Below are 12,718 nucleotides of genomic sequence, written 5' to 3'. Positions count from 1 at the left end.
ATACTTCAATAAAACCGACTGGTGGGCTAGTTGGTACTGCATTTCTTATGTTTCAGCGCAAGGAGACACAAACACGAGCAAGAAAGGACGAGGACACGGCGCTACTAACAACTGACGTTTATTGCTCACGATAACAATAAATACCGATCGCAAGAAAGAGGGGAACACGTGTCAACATCACCTTCACACCAACAAACTGCTTAACGGCCACCGCTACCGCGACAGGAATGCTATCTCTTTTTGAGTCAGCGAAATAGACGGGCAGCTTACACAATCTTTGCTTTTGTTAATCTCGAAAACCTCTACAATCTCTCTGGTCATCTGGTCTGAACTTCTCGCAATCACTTTGGTTTCGTTAAAAATGGGTTTACAGCCACAGCGCATGCAGTGTGCTGCCAGATGACCAGTCGTCGCCAGTTTGGTTACATTGTAAGAATGTTCTCTTAGGCGGTCATTCAGCCATCTGCCCATCTGCCCAATGTACTCTTTCCCACATGACAGGGTGATAGAGTAAACAACACCTCCTGCGCATGGCACAAACTGATCGCGATGCTTCTTGCTTGTGATGCAGGTTCTTTTTTCAGTTTACGACAGCTCTCTAAGGCCGAGCTTAGGAGAGCTTTATTGAGGACAAAGCCGTTGGTTTCAACACACACAAAGACATTTAATAAACCATTAGCGCGAAAACAGTCTAAAGCCAAGCACTCAACAAAAGGTTCACTGCGCACGGAAAAATATTCTTAATAACAAACAAAAGGCATGTTCAAAGCCTTAAACTGTACAGTCTACTTCTGACGCGGCTGAGCAGAGAAGCGTGGAATAAAACCAGTTCAGTCTCACCAAATCGCCGAGGCTTGACGGATGGAGTTGACGCGGGCTGGCTGGTGACGAAGACGAAACGGTGGCTGCTGGGCGACGCACTGAGATGCCAGGGCAACCTGGCCAGGAAACTCGATGCACAGCTCGGGCCCGTAGCCCAACTGCTGCTGCTACGTTGCCTGCCGGCACTGGAGTCCGAAGGCCTTGGGGTGGAGTCCGGGCACCATGGCTATGGTCTCGCACGGGAACTCGACGGCAGGATGCTCCGGCCGGTTGAAGCCCTGGAGGCTCGGGTCCGCAACCCGGCTGCCCGTCTTCAGCGCCCGGTCCGGTTCCAACCTTCCGCTTGTCTGGTTCCCTTCGAACTCCCTGGCTCTTCTTCGACCCAGGCTTTTCCTCGGTCTCGGGTAAACTTGTCCCGTCCCGATTGGCGATGCTCAAGTTTCGTGGTGCCCTACTATTGGCCCCTGGAATCTCCGTGGTGAATTCCTATTGGGCCACTTGTCCGTCGAACCTGTGCCGCGCGCTCTCGTGCTGGACGTTATTTCGACGTCGTCGTCGTCGTCTTTCATGTGGCCACCGTTTTCGCGCGCTATTATTTTCATGTTGCGCACTTTTGAAAGGCGCACACTTCGAACGCGCACCACACATCACATAGGCCCCTTTTTCGAAAAGTTTTTCTGGTCGAAAAACTGCCGCTCAGTGCGCGTAACACTCCCCGACAGACTCTAAGCACCACACCTCTTGTCTGCTAACCCGTTTCGGATACAGTCAATGCGCACACAATAATAATATTCACAACACAAAAACTGTGCAATCATGGTAACAGATTAATGATCCGGTACTGTAACGATCTAACCTTACACTGGTAATGCCAACAGAGACTAAACAATAAAACTCTTCATCAAACACTCACTCAATATTAGTCCGTTCAGTACAGCAGACCGGTCATTACACAGTTCCGCTATTCAGGCCAAACAAACACCCCTAATGCACCATGACCATTCCAAACAATACGCTCGTTTAATCCAAGCCAGCTTTCCCTATACCCTCAAACAGCTGCCACATTAGCTATTCACCTTACCTCACATCCGACATCACTATCTGTACATCACCGTCCATTCAAAGTCAAGAGAAAGTTCACAACAAACTCGGATATTTACAAAACATATAAATCCATTATCCAAAGTCAGGAACCCAAAACAGCGACCGGTCATTGAACTCGACGCTCAAGTTATAGCGTCCCAAACCAGACGAGTGGAAGTTTTCACGCGCCGACAAGACCAAAGAAAGAAAGACGCATTCAAGCGTGTTCGATAAGACGCGTGTCTAAAACCCCACGTGAAAACAACTGGACGCTCAATGGAATTCCTAGCCACAGCAGAGCCAGAATTCAATCCCAACACGAGGCGTTGCCTCCAGGCGCACCGAGACAAGAGCGTCCAAACGACGTCTTTTCTCACGCGAACGCCTTCCACTGGTCAGCGAACTTCTAACGAACCTAAAACCTTATAGGGAATACATTCTGCGGCCTGAGACGCCACGGAAAACGCATCAGGTTCCTCGCTGATCATAGAGTAATGCCCTTTCAATCGGCTGTCTTCTTCTGGTTCGCCTTCAACCGACTTTGCATTGGGTTCAACACCGTTCACCTTACCATATTGGTCATCCGGCTCAGCCACATCGATAGGTACTGGGGAAAGCACCTCCGACGCTGAACTGTCCGCTTGGACAGGTGCTTCTGCTCTCTCCGCATGCTCTCTCGGAGAGACCGCATCTGCTGATACCCGATAAGGTGGGCACTCTCTCTTTAAGAGCGAGTTATTCACATGGTCTTCGACCATGTACGTGGCGCCTGTTACCATCTCCTGTGGTACACAAGGATCGGCTGCCACCACCTCAAACCTTACTTCACGGCACTCGCCGTCATCACCTAGCCGACCTTTTTGTGCTCCTTCAGTGGAGCTGTTGAGAGCCAATCCTACCTCTTCCTGATACGTGCCTGGCCTCCCAGAGGTTCCAAAGCACCACTCACTCTTAATGGAACTACCTTGTTCCACGCTTGCGAAGCTATCCTCCGCTTCATCAAGCTCTGCAAGAATCTTGCTTTCTTGGCCGCCTACCTCTCTGCCATCCTCTATCTGAGCTCCTGGCTCTGACGAAAGGCTATGGCGAGGTTCAAGGCTAACCCTGCAGAAATCCGACTTACTCCATGGAAAACTGCTATCTGAGCAACCATCAACCACCTGCCCATAACTCTGGCTCTCAAGGTGCGTCTTCTCATCCATCGCCACTTCGAGTCGCCGCTCAAGTGCTCGCCTCTCTACTTCGAGTCGCTGCTCAAGTGCTCGCCTCTCCACTTCGAGCTGTTCCATTTTAGCCCTAAGCTCCGATTCGAGCTTCTCCTTCTTTGCCTTTCGTTCTGCAGACCGTTCCTCTCGCTCTCGCGCCATCCGCTCTTCATACCACGCTCTGAACTCTGGTCCTTCGAGACCCATACGTTCCGCCAATTCCAATAATTCCCACGTGCTCGCCATGGTTCACACCATTAAAACATCAAGACGAAAAACAAACGGCTTTGTCCTGTCGCTGCGGACGCCAATTTGTTATGCAGGTTCTTCTTATTGTTGCTAATAGCTCTCTGTGGCTGAGCCTCCGAGAGTTTTAATAAGGACAAGGCCGTTTGTTTAACCCAAACTACACACAAAACGTTTAATTATACACTGAAGTAGAAATAACTACACACAGGCAAACAGTTAATAAAAGGTTCACTGCATACGGTAACACACTCTTAATAACAAACAAAAGGCATGTTCAAAGCCTTAAACTGTACAGTCTACTTCTGACGCGGCTGAGCAGAGAAGCGTGGAATAAAACCAGTTCAGTCTCACCAAATCGCCGAGGCTTGACGGATGGAGTTGACGCGGGCTGGCTGGTGACGAAGACGAAACGGTGGCTGCTGGGCGACGCACTGAGATGCCAGGGCAACCTGGCCAGGAAACTCGATGCACAGCTCGGGCCCGTAGCCCAACTGCTGCTGCTACGTTGCCTGCCGGCACTGGAGTCCGAAGGCCTTGGGGTGGAGTCCGGGCACCATGGCTATGGTCTCGCACGGGAACTCGACGGCAGGATGCTCCGGCCGGTTGAAGCCCTGGAGGCTCGGGTCCGCAACCCGGCTGCCCGTCTTCAGCGCCCGGTCCGGTTCCAACCTTCCGCTTGTCTGGTTCCCTTCGAACTCCCTGGCTCTTCTTCGACCCAGGCTTTTCCTCGGTCTCGGGTAAACTTGTCCCGTCCCGATTGGCGATGCTCAAGTTTCGTGGTGCCCTACTATTGGCCCCTGGAATCTCCGTGGTGAATTCCTATTGGGCCACTTGTCCGTCGAACCTGTGCCGCGCGCTCTCGTGCTGGACGTTATTTCGACGTCGTCGTCGTCGTCTTTCATGTGGCCACCGTTTTCGCGCGCTATTATTTTCATGTTGCGCACTTTTGAAAGGCGCACACTTCGAACGCGCACCACACATCACATTGCTGCAGTTATAACGCTTCTGCATCGAATTACAGTCGAACCCGTTTATAACGAACTCGAAAGTGTCGCGAAAAGTGGTCGTTATATCAGTAGTTCGTTGTATATGGACTCGCCCTTCGGTGACAACCGCCCTTCGGTGACAACCCCTTCGGTGACAAGCTAAGCCTTTTCGCGTCGTGAAGCGACGCCCGCTGCGTGCTCACGAGTGAATTAAACGCCTTTGCAATCAGATGACACCGTTTCACCGAAGCGCGGTACTGCCACGTGGAGCCGATCATCCCTGGCTAGTTGCGTGCAGCGCGTCGCCTACTCGGGTCGCGGAATCACTGCCGGGCCGCTTGCTGTATGCCGTATGCGCACGTTTGTACGTTCGTGCTTGCTTCACTCCGGACCGTGCACGGGTGCGGCGACTAGCCTTTGCGTTCAACGCGGAGAAAACAAGCATTCTCCAAGCAACGCGCACTCTACGTCTCCGCGATGCTCTCGCGGCCCTGCACGACGATGCGCGGCGCACTTCAATTGTCACCTAGCCAAACACGCAGTATACGCTCGCTGTCAGTGCATCGACGTTTCTAGGTGCTTGCGCCGCTCAACAACAGCGAGCTACTTTCGTTTCTACAAAGCAACGCGCACTTTAAGGGGGGAGGTGGCATTGAAAAAAAAAACTTTTTTGTTTGTTGACCTAGAGCAATGAAATTTGGCATGCATACTAATAAGTGTCTTGTATAGGGAAATATGCAGTTTCATCATGATACCTTGAGTAGTTCTCAAGTTACATCATGCTACATGGTCCAATTATATGGTCTGCTTGTGGAAAGCTTAGCGCTGTAACAAAACATGCCAGGAAGCTGCAAATGGTGTTGATCTTTACTCAAAAGAAGACTACAGGGTATGACACTCTCAGAATTGTTTAGTAAATTCTCTTTTTTTTTTTTTAGAGATCATCATGGCTGCTGACACACATTGTCAGAAGCAGTGTCATGGACAAATCATCATCTAGAAAAATAACTGGGCCATAAACAAGAAATTGAAGAATGTCATACCCACAAGCAGTGTTCAGGGATTCAGGAAAAAGAAACAGAATCAAAATCGGTCCGGTCATTCCCGTGCTACTCTTTCCACGAGCAATGCACAATGTCCAAAACACACTTGTGAGAAAAAGCCTATCAAAGTTTTCGAAGTTGTTTACATTTGTTAGAAGGCACCAGCACTGTAGTCCTTGGTGTTCTTGTGTAGAGGCAACCTTTTGCGTCTCTGCCCTTTCACTTCATGCATGTGCGATGACTTCCTTGCTCGCTGAGCATCTTTTTAGCAGCCCTGTGGAGGGTAAGGGCCCCAGGTTGCACACCCATTGCAGCACAAATCTTGGTGTAAGCTTGAAAGTTGCCTGCGTTGTACCTCGCAACTGCCTCATGGACTGCTACTTCCACAGTGAAGTGGGAGGCATGCTGCTGCTTAGAAATTAGTGACCAAATCACCGAGTGAAGGCTTTCAGCGGCATTTTGTGTCTTGTTGCCACTGCAACGAGCCTGCAGTTGAGGGTCAGACAGGCGTTGGTACACTGGCCGCAATGCTTCAACAACTTTGTTGGGCAGGTTATACGTGTGTGGAAGTTGTGGCTTCCCCTCTGCCTCTGCTGCACGGTGCCTGCACCAGCTGCGGGCACCGGAAGGACAGAGCTCTTGATGAGGTTCTGCATCTGTCGATGAAACATTATGAAAGGTGGCCATCACTGCTTTCTTCATATCTTCGACGTCCGTGTTGCTTCGCAGTGCTAGGCCATAATAGCTGGTGAGCCTTTTGATCAAGTCCTGCGTCAGGCCAATGTTGTCACGGATAGCCATGCCATAACAACTAGTCAGTCTTTTAATCAGGTCTTCAGTCAGGCTGCCCCATCCTCCTAGTCTATCCTTCTTGCTTCTTGACACATGTGTTGGAGAGCTGTACCCATCCTCTCTTTGACATGATTTATACAGTCTTCTTTAGCCAGTGGAATAAATCTGTATGTTCTTTCTTCAGAGTGAGGGAAGTATCACTGTCTTCATCACAAACAATGCATGCGTACCGGAGGTCATTCTTTCCAGTGACCTTCTGAATAAAATTAAGGTGGGGGACGTGGCATTTTCCTTCGTAGGTTTTGATGAAAATTGGCACAGTTATTGCAAACATTTCTGGGATCAAATATCTGAGCAGTTTATTCAATAACGCGAGTTGGTCAGATATAAATTCAACTCCCTGCTTCACACACGCCACGCTCATTTGCAAACCCCGCCTGTGATGCGTTTCATCATCCACTCGGTCGCGGAAACGGTAATTTGCGAGGCATTCGTTATTTTCGAAGATTCATCAGAGCTAGCGGCGATACCAAGCACGAATCCAAACGTGCCTAAATTGCGTCACCAGCGCTTTCTTTCAAGCCGATGTACTCGGCCGCGGGGTCCGGGAAGTCGGCGCACGGTATGCTGGCTGGCGGCATTCGGTGACAATACACAATGCTCCTAGCCGCGGCGACGAAACATCGGCGCACATAACGTGCTTGGTCTCGCATTTTGCGGCGCCGACGCGCGAAATTGCTAGCCGCTGTTCCGAGCGGTCAATGCGCGACGAGTTTGGCCGGGAGGTCCGCTGCCGATTCGTAAAATGTCCATCCGCACTTTCGAGGAGCCAGCGGACGATGTGATTTGCTGCTTGTGACGAAGCACAGTGCGGCTTGTCCGCTAGCGCGATGTCCTTGCCCGCAAAGTTCGGATTCGTCTCGTAAACCAGCGCCGTGAGCGGAGTTAGGCCTAGCCACGACTCCGAGCAGTAAGCTCGGTCGCGGTGTGCGTCGCCGCGGTGCCCGATGTTTCAGAGCAAGTCATGTTCGATCGCGAGTACAAAGAGTAGTAGCGCGAAGTTATTCGTCTCGGAGTACGAAGTGCTGACAAGCTGAACTTCTACCCGAGACGCGCATCTGCGATGTTCGCGACGAGCGCGGCACGCTATCGTACACTGATGACTGCGCTTCCGCTTGCAGCTGTCAAACTACAGGGTAATCATATTCTAAATTATCGTCGACCCGTTCACACAGGACGAGTGAACGCGTCACTAAGTAGCGCGATTTTCGACAGTCGTAACATCAGGTAACATCGCGACGCGTAAGCAGCAGACGGCTGTCCTCTCGGAGCGAGCATCGGACCAATGACGAGGCGTGCTGGAGCAACATGGCGGACGCGGCCAATCGGAGGCCTCGAAACGACCTTCAGAGATTTGCTTTTTGTGCGCTTGTTTTCAAAGGGAGGAGCCAGCTGAGGCGGGGAATTTGAAAACGAAGAAATGCTCTTTACGGCGAGCTCAAAATGGCGGCGCCCGGTTGTGCCGTTGCGGAGCAAGACTTTTTTGAAAACCACCGTTTTTTTGCGATCTCCACAATAATTTTCGCCAACTCAGCACGTGCAACAAATTTTTTAAAGCACTTCTAGGTGGTTTTCAGTGAAGATATTTTGGAATCAGATAGAAAAAGGGCTACAGAAACTGAAAATGTGATTTTAAAAAAATCGATTTTTTTGCCATTTTGCGCGATACGAAAGCCGCGTCTTGCTCCGCAACGGCACAACCGGGCGCCGCCATTTTGAGCTCGCCGTAAAGAGCATTTCTTCGTTTTCAAATTCCCCGCCTCAGCTGGCTCCTCCCTTTGAAAACAAAGTCCCCCCTTAAAGCGGTCTTGCACGACGCGGCGGCGGCGAACTTGCGAACGGCAGCATGGCTAAGCATGGCGCGCTCGTACCGCCGTCAATCCGCAGTGTACGGCGTATGCACACGCGCAGCCGAGCAGATATCTACAGATGACTGTGATAAGGTTGTTGGCTATAAGGCATAATGGCACGTTCATCGACAGCCGCCCCCTCGCCTTCGCTCTTTTCTGATGCTTCTCCACGAAGGCATCGCCGCAATCGCGCGGAAGTCGTTATCACCGATAGACCGGTGTCTGCTGTTACCGAAAAGACGGACGACTTTTCGTGGCACATTGTGGCGTCGACGAGTTTAAGGACGCAGTGAACCTTTTTGCAATAGAAAGTTATTGCGGTTATCAATTCTTGCATTTATGCCTTCTTGCGGCGTTCCAAGGCGTTGTTTGGTTCATCGCAGGCGGTCGTAGCTGCAGAGAACGGCGTCAGGAAAGGTTACTGTGCGAAAGGTGACCGCAAGGCTTCATGCTGCAACTATTTTTTTTTTTCCCTCACTGCCATTCTACCACTGAAGAAACGCCTGGAAAGTGAGCGACGTCGCTCGCAGCGTCCGAAATCTGCGTGCGGTGCTCGCCGATCTCGGTATCTTAGTTGCGAATAAACTGGAGCGGGGCACGCGCGAGCGCGCGCCCCTGTCACGCTTTAGAAGGCATGCTTTAACTTTTCGCTTCGTATGCGCCATATTTTTACCGCGACCGTGTCCGAAGTGTTCGTTGTAAAAGTAGGAGGCTTTGAAAAATGTTCGCTATATCTGGACGCAGCTTCAATGGTTAGCATAGGAAAATCGTAAGTGCACCTAAATATGTTCGTTATAACCGATAGATCGTTATAAGTGGGTTCGACTGTATTCACACGTGCATACCGATCGCAAGAAACTTATTTATTCTGTTATCGTGAGCAATAAACGTCAGTTGTTAGTAGCGCCGTGTCCTCGTCCCTTCTTGCTTGTGTTTGTGTCTCCTTGCGCTGAAACATAAGAAGCGCGGGCATAGTTTTTTAAAGGGGCTAATTGCTGAAGGCACCAAAATGAGATGAATGCGGAGATACTCTGCAGCCTCGTTGCAATGTTCAAATTCCCTTTCCAGTTTGTTCACACATGATGGCATGCGGACCCGAAAAGCATGGACTTCGAGATCCCCAATGGCATGACTTATTTTGGCGTTTTCGGTTATAAAACGTACATCTCGGAGGCTACGCTTTTTTCGCTTTTCCCGCCAAAGCAGCGGCTGCCTGCTGCAAAGCCATACCGTATTTACAGTAAAAGCTCGTTAATTCGACTCTCGTTAATTTGGAAAATCGGTTAATTCGGACACGTCATCTGGTCCCTGTATATATACGCATCACTCTATGAGACTGGGCGCTCGTTATTTCGGACAGATTTGACCGCAAATCGGATAATTCGGCGACTTTCGGGCCGCTGGCGAGGCTCGAAAACGAAAAAAGAACAATTCGGAACAAAAGTGAAGCTCAACCGCAGCATCGCCATGGACGTCAATTATTGATTTGGCTTGGATTGAGACTGGTTGAACGCCTTTTTTTCGCGTGTGGGTTTTGTTGCTTTGTTCCCGTTGGTGTGCTGCATCGTTGATCGCCGATTTATCGAGGAAAGTTTCAGTACGGCTCCTTTAGCTTGATCGTTGCTGGTGCTTTTGTGCCGACTTCTCGTGCGACCGCACTCTCCGCCGACGGCAACGCCGGCGAAGCGGCCCAAGTACGAGGCCAAGGACTTCACCACCAAAGTAGAAATTTTGCGTGCTCTGAATAACGGGCTCTCCCGACAAGAAGTGATGAAGAGTGATGAAAGGGGATCCTTCAATCGGCGGCAAGAAGCAAAGAACGAGTTACCGTACTTTTATCCCCCAACGTGACGGGAACAGAGCGCTCGCTGCTTCTCGTTATCGGAAAGGTTCAAAAGCCACGCTGCTTTAAGAACATCAACAATCTTCCCGTGGATTACCGTGCCAACCGAAAAGCGTGGATGACGGGTGAAACTTCTGCGGTACTGCAGACATCATGCGAGCTGCTGAGCACCTTGAAGGGCTCAGAAAAATTGTGTCCGCGCGAATTTCTGCTCGAAAACACAAGCATCCGCGATTACTTTGTTAAGTAAAGGTATGCTGAAAAAACTCGTGCATTTATTGTGTTTATTTCGGCCATTCGATAATTCGGACATTCGGTTAATTCGGACATTTTTTCCGGTCCCTAGAAATCCGAATTAACGAGGTTTTACTGTACTTGATTCTTCCGCGCCCTCGATTGTAACGCGCACCCGTTTTCCGCAACCAAAAAAAAAAAAAATTAACACATCGATTGTAACGCGCACCTATGTTTCGCGAGAGAAAAAAACAAAAAAAGTCCGCGGGAGTCAACCTTCGCACATTCTTTAGAATAAGTATTTGGGTTTTAAAGAACTAAAGTTTCAAAAAATAAAACAAAGTCAAACAGCGGGCCTTGCCGCTAAAGCTGTCACCACTACGGCGGCGATACGAGTCGCGTAATGGATCAGTCCTCGTCGATGTCGGACCACTCCTTGTCGCTGTAAACGCTCTTCGATTTCGGGAAACCGGCCCTGCTTTGGTCCACTGAAACCTTTTCGTGAAGCTTTGCTGTAAAAAATATTCTGCTTCTGTTTGCGACAGTCTCGCACGCACGTTTCGGGAACTCCGAACGACCGCGATGCGGCCCCATTTCCGTCCGTCTCTGCACATGTAATAACTTTTCTTTTAAATGCGGCATCGTGGTGCACTCGTCGAGTATTTGGAGTCGGCATTTCCATGCCATCGATGTGAACGCAGAACGGGATGGCAAACTCCTCAGTGCACATGCGAACTGAAACAATGGCAGAAATAGCCGAGGCGCGCCGCGCGTAGGAGGCGGCCATTTTGAAATGCCGATGGCAATATGATAAGTTTTTTTTCGGTACTCGATTCTAACACGCATGCGATTTTTGGACTCGTTTTACAGAAAAAAAGGTGCGCGTTAGATTCGAGTGAATACGGTAAGTGCCATCGCCAAGATATCGACGGTGGGGACTTGTTCCTTCGTTGTTTGTAGGCAGCGTTCTCTTGTGGCTTGAGGACTCGTGTACTTTTCGCTTCGGTTCTGACAAATCCTCATTCGGGAGTCGAACTTTTCTAATTCACCCGCTTGTAGTGATAAAATGATGACTGGTGCTTGGAACGACGTCAAGCAAAGCACCGTTATGAACTGTTTCCTCGTGGGCTTTGGTGCCAGGTGACGACTTTGGGTGTGTCGTGACTGTTGACAACGGCATACGGTGCCTCAGTCAATTTTGCGACTTAGCATTTCCGGGCGCTCTCTCGGACAGGAGTACAGCAAGCAACTTCATCGGTGCAGATGACGACGTCGCTGTTTCTGACTGCATCGATGCCGAGATCAAGGCTGACTGTCGGTGTCGCGGAAGTGGACTCGTCCAGTTATGAAGATGCCAATGCCGCCGCTAAATAACCTTTTACCGTGCTCCAGAGCTTGCATCGGCGTTTAGCGTCAATCACCGCTGTTGTGGCCAAATGTGCTGAATTTACTTATCTGGAAAGCTTCAATGCTATGTAGGATGACTTGATGTACTTGACGGCGCGTAAGAAGAAAGACAAGTTTACGTACTATTTTACTATTTTTGTGTGAAATAACGTGCGGTAACTTGCAAAAGAAGTTGCCACCTTGTTATTTAATAGCATACTAGTGAGTGAATCGTCATGTTAGTGCCTTAAATATGCATATTTTATATTTCGAATTATTGATATATCGAACTATTTCGCGATCCCCTTTGAGTTCGATATATCTGAGATGAACTGTATAAGGCTAAAGCAAATCGGGAAGGTAATGAGTGCATAATGTGTATTCCTCACTGAATACAGTAAAATATTGTATTGCCAGGATTGCAACATAACTGCACAGAATGATAGTACACATAACCATTGCCATCCAAGATGATGTCTACTGCAGTTTTGTTTGTAGTGGTTGCAGCAAGGAGCATCGCTTTGACTCTGTGCGTGTGAAAGGGGTCCTGCAACACTTTTTCAGCATGGTGAGAAAACGCTGCCGATCTGTAGTCAAGGCTCCCGAGAACATGCGAGCCAAACATTATAGCACAGCACACGGCCTTGAATTTACAATTAATTCTCAAAGTCTGCTTGAAATCGTTCCCTCTTGACAAATGATGCCATATACCCTAATGACCGCGTCATATACCCCATTTCAAGGCCATTGGCTGATTAGAGCATCGTGAGCTGCATAGTTACCATGGCTGCCGCAGGAGGCTGCCACATGCTCGCGTTCATGAGCTCACTGAAATTGAGCCGCGCGTTCGAAGAAAAAAAAAAGGGAAAGAAAAAGTGCTCAAGGTCATGACATGCGCATGACATAACTTCTTTCCGCCGTGCCAATCTTCCCTGCTTAGCTTCCAGCACGCTAGCTGGAACAAAAGGAGGACGAGAGAAGAGAGAAAGCAATTACGGCGTGCGACAAATCTCTGTAACTCCGCACGTACGTGATGGATTCTAAAAATTTTTGCGGCAGTCGATTCGTGAGGCAATAAACTTCTTTAATGAAACAATTTGATGGTTACTTGGAAAAGTGTTGTAGGGCCCCTTTAAATGCACGCATACTTTTAGACTTTGGTGGT

General features: G+C 49.5%; 1 protein-coding gene across 1 annotated transcript in view; it reads left to right on the top strand.

The window, feature by feature from the left end:
• Positions 1-12,718, top strand: part of LOC119404816 (FACT complex subunit SPT16) — a 135,027-nt gene that overhangs the window by 50,318 nt on the left and 71,991 nt on the right. The window lies entirely within an intron of this gene.

Source organism: Rhipicephalus sanguineus, chromosome 1 (genome assembly GCF_013339695.2).
Source record: "Rhipicephalus sanguineus isolate Rsan-2018 chromosome 1, BIME_Rsan_1.4, whole genome shotgun sequence".
Taxonomy (NCBI): Eukaryota; Metazoa; Arthropoda; class Arachnida; order Ixodida; family Ixodidae; genus Rhipicephalus; species Rhipicephalus sanguineus.
The sequence above is the reverse complement of the archived record's forward strand: the minus strand, read 5'-3'. Positions and strand labels throughout refer to the sequence as shown.